This window comes from Humulus lupulus, chromosome 9, assembly GCF_963169125.1.
Source record: "Humulus lupulus chromosome 9, drHumLupu1.1, whole genome shotgun sequence".
NCBI lineage: Eukaryota > Viridiplantae > Streptophyta > Magnoliopsida > Rosales > Cannabaceae > Humulus > Humulus lupulus.
The window spans coordinates 130,623,715-130,630,714 of record NC_084801.1 but is presented as its reverse complement, the minus strand read 5'-3'; the positions used below and the strand labels follow the sequence as shown (position 1 = coordinate 130,630,714).

At 42.1% G+C, this 7,000-nt stretch overlaps 1 non-coding gene across 1 annotated transcript; it reads left to right on the top strand.

The window, feature by feature from the left end:
• Window positions 1–6,256: 6,256 nt before the first annotated feature.
• LOC133802945 (small nucleolar RNA R71) lies at window positions 6,257–6,363 on the top strand. The gene has a single exon (XR_009877688.1). It is a non-coding gene; the product is annotated as a small nucleolar RNA R71 (small nucleolar RNA).
• The last annotated feature ends 637 nt before the right edge of the window (window positions 6,364–7,000 follow it).

Below are 7,000 nucleotides of genomic sequence, written 5' to 3'. Positions count from 1 at the left end.
AGGCTATACTTTTAGGGAGGCTGCCAGATAAATTCCAAGGAGCGCCTTCAAAGCACAGTTTATCAGCCACAGCCGCAAAATCTATAGATCCATTCAAGAACTGGGCATATTCCTCCTCCTCCTGTTTTATATGCGGGGCTTTGAACACCTTATTAATCGCTTCAGCAGTGAAAGGCACACGTTTACCTCGAACAAAGACTGTGTCATTGTGTTTATCTCTTAAGTTCGCATAAAACTCATACACCAATGATACATTAGCCTGTGCCAATCTAGTTACAAAATCGCCCCATTTCCTATTCATGAGATTCGCCCGAACCCGTTCAAAAATCGGATGAGCAAACGGTTCAGACTGAAATTCAACTTCAGGCTCAGGAATCAAAGGCTTCCTGACAAATTTCTCATACCGCTCCTGAGCCTTGAAATTGATAAACCGAGTCTCATCATACTCATGCTCAGAACTATCCTCCCTTGGTTGAGACGCAGATGCTTGCCCTTTTCCCTTGTCCTTATTTCTACCCGTTCTACTCTTGGGTGCCATTATCTATATTATCACCAAACCACAAGACAAAATTTTTACAGCACCTCCCCTATCAATGGACCCTTTTCCTCTTCACAAACAGTGATAATATTCAACCTTTCAAGCAAATCAACTAAAATCCCCAAACCCAAGCCACAGAAAGGATTCACCCGCTTTAATCAATCAAAATAAGCCAATCCCAAATACCACAAAAATCTGAGGGGAAAAGGATGAGGAACCACTTACCCAACCTTGCAATGGACTCCTATATGCATGAATTAGGACAGCCCCTTGAGAATTTCCATCTCCAACAAGAAATTAAATCAGTGAGTTTTTTTAGGGTTTCAAATGATTGGGGAGATTTGACTGGGTTGGAGAAGAAATCAAAGAAATGAGAGAAATAGAAGAAGAAATAAATGAGAGAAAGAGAGAAGGTGTGGTGAAATTTTTGGGAGAGGTTGAAAGGAAGAAACGATGGAGCTATGAGGGAAATGGGGGAACACGATCTGGGAGAGAGATGGGGGAGAGACCAAATGAAGAAGACAAAAAAAGAAAAAGAAGGAATGAGGGGGAAATAAACGAAACCCTCTGATTTTTTTTAAAAAAAACTGAACATAGCGCTACAGCGCTAAAGGAATAGCGTTGTAGCGCTAATGCACGGATTGGGACTCTGGCCTCTGGAACCAGCGCTGTAGCGCTAACTGACCCCCGAAGTTCCTTTTCTTCTCTGAGAAGAGCGCCATAGCGCTGCAAGTGTAGCGCTGTAGCGCTATGGCACCTGAAATCACCACATTTTTATATTTTTCATTTTTTTTTTGTTTTTTTTGTTTGTTTTTTTTTTCACGATTTTCACGGTTCAAACAATACATGAAAATAAAAATAACAACTAAATACAAAATCCCATCATTGTTCAAAACCAAATAAAATAAAATAAATTTACAACTGAGAACTGCCTCCTCAAAGCGCTGTCTTTAACGTCATTTAGCCGGACGCTGGATCCCTCTTCAAAGAGGCTTCAGAAGGAGGATAGACTTTGCTTGATCAAAAGTACCACCCAAGTAAGGTTTCAACCTCTGGCAATTTACTTTAAAGGAATCACCTGAGTTGCCCCGAACTTCTACAGAACCATACAGAAAGACTTGAACAACAGTGAATGGCCCTGACCATCTTGACTTCAATTTGCCAAGAAACAGTCGCAGTCTTGAATTGAAAAGAAGTACCTACTGCCCTGGTTGGAACTCTTTTCTGATTAAGTTCTTGTCATGCCAAGCCTTTGTTCTTTCTTTATAAATCTTGGCATTCTCATAAGCCTCATTTCTGAACTCGTCAAGTTCATTCAGTTGCAACAGCCTTCGTTCACTAGCGGCACTCCAATCAAAATTCAACTTTTTCATAGCCCAGAATGCCCTATGTTCCAATTCAACTGGTAGATGACATGCTTTACCAAACACCAACCTGTAAGGAGACATGCCTTTTGGTGTTTTGAATGCAGTTCTGTAAGCCCAAATCGCATCATCTAACTTTTTCGACCAATTTTTCCTTGAATTGTCAACGGTCTTCTCAAGGATGCTTTTGATTTCTCTGTTTGAAACTTCAGCTTGCCCATTTGATTGAGGATGGTAAGGCAAAGCTTTTTGGTGATAAACTCCATAACGAGCTAGCAATGCATCCAGTTGCTTATTCACAAAGTGTTTCCCTTCATCACTAATCAGAGCTCGGGGAGTGCCAAATCTAGTAAAAATATGTTTTTGCAGAAAATTAAGCACAGTTTTACCGTCATTGGCTCTAGTTGCTACAGCCTCCACCCATTTGGATACATAATCCACTTCCAATAGAATATATTCATTGTTGTAAGATGGTGGAAAAGGCCCCATCAAATCGATGCCCCATACATCAAACAGTTCCACTTCAAGAATCCCCTGTAGAGGCATTTCATTTCTCCTCGAGATATTACCAATTCGCTGACATCTATCACAAGCCTTGACAAAAACATTGGCATCCTTGAATAATGAAGGCCAATAGAAACCACTTTGTAATACCTTGGCCGCTGTTCTTGATGCTCCAAAGTGCCCTCCACATTGTTGAGTATGACAGTGATTAAGAATGGACTGCATCTCTTCTTCAGGAACACACCTTCTGATAATCTGATCATCACAGTGCCTATAGAGAATAGGTTCCTCCCAATAGTAGTGTTTCACCTCAGAAAAGAATTTCTTTAATTGCTGCTTTGACATTTCAGGAGGCATAATCTTGGCAACCAAGAAGTTCACTATGTCTACAAACCAAGGGAAAGCTAAAGTTTCACTTACCCCAAACAACTGCTCATCAGGAAAGTGATCATTGATTTGCACTGCCTTCTTATTTTCAGTCTCCTCCAACTCAAGTCTGGAGAGATGATCAGCCACCACATTCTCGCTGCTCTTCTTGTCACGAATCTCCAAGTCAAATTCTTGAAGCAAAAGAATCCATCTAATCAGGCGGGGCTTGGCATCTTTCTTTGACATCAAATATTTATTGGCAGAGTGATCAGTGTAGACAATCACTTTGTTACCAATCAGATATGGTCTAAATTTTTCACAAGCAAACACAATAGCTAGCAGCTCTTTTTCTGTAGTAGCATAATTCAGCTGAGCATCATTTAGAGTCCGACTAGCATAATAAATAGACCTGAATACCTTGTCAATCCGCTGTCCCAAAACTGTCCCCACTGCTTAGTCACTGGCATCGCACATCAACTCAAAAGGCAACTCCCAATTCGGAGCTATCACAATTGCAGCAGAAATAAGCGTTTCTTTCAAGAATTTGAAAGCCCTCAAGCATTCTTCATTAAAATTAAAGACAACTCCATTCATAAGCAGATTTGAGAGAGGCTTGGACACCTTAGAGAAATCAATGATAAATCTTCGATAGAACCCAGCGTGACCAAGAAAACTTCTATCTCATTTGACTGAAACTGGAGGAGGCAGCTTTTCAATGGTAGAAATATTTGCTCTATCTACCTCAATTCCCTCACTTGAAATTTTATGGCCGAGAACAATCCCCTCTTTCACCATAAAATGGCATTTCTCCCAATTCAGCACTAGATTTGCCATCTCACAACGACGCAGCACGTTCTCCAAGTTACCCAAACAGAGGTCGAATGATGAGCCAAAAACAGAGAAATCATCCATGAATATCTCAATACACCGGTCTATCATGTCTGAAAATATGGCCATCATGCACCGTTGAAATGTTGCAGGGGCATTGCATAGTCCAAATGGCATTCTCCTGAAAGCAAATGTGCCATAAGGACATGTAAAGGTTGTTTTCTCTTAATCCTCTGGTGCAATAGCGATCTGATGATACCCAGAATACCCATCCAAGAAACAGTAGTAGCTATGGCCCGCCAATCTGTCAAGCATCTGATCAAGGAAAGGCAAAGGAAAATGATCCTTCCTTGTTGCCTTATTGAGCTTGCGGTAGTCTATACAAATCCGCCACCCCGTTACAGTTCTTGTTGGAATGAGTTCATTGTTCTCATTTTTCACCACAGTCATTCCACCCTTCTTAGGTACCACTTGCACAGGGCTCACCCATGCGCTATCAAAAATTGGGTAGATTACCCCAACATCCAACCATTTAAGAATTTGCTCCAATACTACTTCCTTCATAGCTGGATTGAGTCTTCTCTGGGCCTCTATGGATGGCTTGCTATTCTCCTCCAATAAGATTTTATGCATCATCGTCGACGGGCTTATTCCTCTAATATCTTCCAAGGTCCACCCAATGGCCAATTTATGCTCCCTTAGAACCCTCAACAATTTCTCCAATTATATCTTTGACAGATCAGCTGACACAATGACAGGTAAAGTTTCATTCTCTCCCAAATAAGCATAGCGCAAGTGATCTGGGAGGACCTTTAATTCCAACTGCGGTGGCTGCTGAATGGAGGTTAGCGGTTTATCAGTCGCATCTACTAGTTCTTGAAATTTCTTCCAATATGGTAAGAACGAGTTGATCCAGTTTACACATTCTCTGATCTCAGCATCATCATCATCGTTGCCCTCATCACCCAATAATACTGCCTCTAAGGCATCACTGCTCATCCTTCTCTTGGAGACTGCCTTTTCTATCACATCCACACTAAAGCAACTGTCACTAGCCACCGGATACTTCATAGACTTGAAGACATTAAAGACCACCTCATCTCCTTGAACTCTAAGCTTAAGCTCTCCTTTGTGAACGTCAATAAAAGCTTGGCCTGTGGCTAGAAATGGCCTACCGAGAATAATTGGGACATCTGTGTCCTCCTCCATGTCCAGAACAATAAAGTCAGCTGGAAATATGAACTTATCCACCTTCACAAGAACATCCTCAATGATACCTCGTGGATGTGTTAACGATCGGTCTGCGAGCTGTAAAGTGACAGTTATTGGTTTTGCCTCCCCCAAACCAAGTCTTTTAAACACAGATAGGGGCATCAGATTGATACTTGCCCCCAGATCACATAAGGCGTGCTTACATTCAAACTTGCCAATGGTGCAAGGTATGGTGAAACTCCCCGGATCTCTCAGCTTTTGGGGTAACTTCCTTTGTAAAATCGCGCTGCACTCTTCAGTGAGTGCTACAGTCTCATAGTCCTCCATTCTCCTTTTCTTTGACAAAATCTCCTTCATGAACTTAACATAACTGGGCATCTGCTCCAAGGCCTCAGCAAAAGGAATGCTTATGTGCAGCTTTTTAAACACCTCAAGAAACTTAGAAAACTGTTTATCAAGTGTAGTCTTTCTAAGCCTCTGAGGGTATGGAACTCTAATTGGCTGCTCAATAACAACTGGCAGACTCTTTTCTGACTGCTGGTGGTCTTCAGTAACCCTTTCTGAATCAGACTGTTCACCTGTCTCTTTATTCTGAACCACTGCCTGTGGAGGTCTAGGCTGCTCAGTTTGCTTCCCACTCCTCAGAGTAACTGCCTGAACTTGCTCCTTGGGGTTGACTTTAGTATTACTGGGCAAATTGCCCTGAGGTATGTTATTGAGCATATTGGCCAACTGCCCAACCTGTGTCTCAAGGTTTCAAATAGAGGATCTGGTCTCAGTCATAAATTGAGTCTGAGTATTAGTGAGAGTCAACAAGGCAGCTTACAGTTCATTAGGCCTCTCAGGTTGAGGCATTGATTGTTGAGGCCTAGGCTGTTGTGATGGCGAAGCTTGATGCATAGGTGGCTGAGGTATGTTATTATGAAATTGGCCCTGAAACTGAGGTTGTTGGCCTTGATTATTCTTCCACGAAAAATTGGGATGATTTCGCCACCCAAGATTGTAGGTATTGGAGAATGGGTTATTGAGTGGCCTTTGAAAGTTTCCCACCGCTTGAACTTGACCATGATCCATTGGGGTGTTATTATTCATACAAATAGGGCACTGATTGATAGAATGAGCACCACCACACATTTCACACCTCACTGCCATCTGAACCGCATTAGCAGATACACTGCTCTGTTGTAACTGCTTTGTTAGAGAGGCAACTTGCACTGTTAGAGCAATGATTGCATCCAGTTCATGCACCCCAGCTACCTTTCTAACTCCTGTTGATCTTTCCTCAGACCACTGATGATTGTTTGTGGCCATGTCCTCTAGCAGCTCATAAGCACCAGTTGCACTCTTGCTCATAAAAGTGCCACCTGCTGCAGCATCAATAATGGTTCTGGTTGTAGGACATAAACTATTGTAGAAATTCTGTACTAGCATCCACTGTTCAATGCCATGATTAGGACATCTTCTCAGGAGTTCCTTAAACCATTCCCAAGCTTCATACAGTGACTCTCCGTCATTCTGGCAAAAGTTATTGATCTCTCCCCTCAATTTAGCAGCTTTGGACAGAGGGAAGAATTTAGACAAAAATTTCTGAGCTAGATCTTGCCAGGTGACAATAGAATTTGGCTGCAGCGAATTCAGCCATCTTTTAGCTCTGTCCCTCAGAGAGAATGGGAAAAGACTTAGCTTGATAGCGTCATCACTCAACCCATTATATCTGAAGGTTCCACACAACACCAGAAAATTGGACAAATGGGTGTGAGGATCTTCAGAAGGCAACCCATTGAATTGCACAGAGGACTGCACCATTTGTAGAATAGCAGGCTTGATTTCGAAGTTGTTGGCCTCTACAGCTGGTGGGCGTATACTATTTTGTACTCCCGTCAAAGTGGGCAGTACATAATCTCTCAGGCTCCTCTCAGCATTGTTCTGAGCCTGACCCCCTTGTACAACTCCAGGAATTAGAACATTCCTGCCATCCCCTTCATTCTGTGCCATCTTCATAGATTTCGGGGCCTCCCTCTTGTTCTTTCTGAGTTGCTTGCAAGACTTTTCAATCTCAGGATTCAGAGGAACAAGTGTGTCTTTTCCTTTTCTGCCACGCATATACCAAAAGTCACCTGAGTTAGACAAATTAAGCAACTAAACAGATTAGAAACAAGAGAAATTAAAATCAAATTAGAATAAA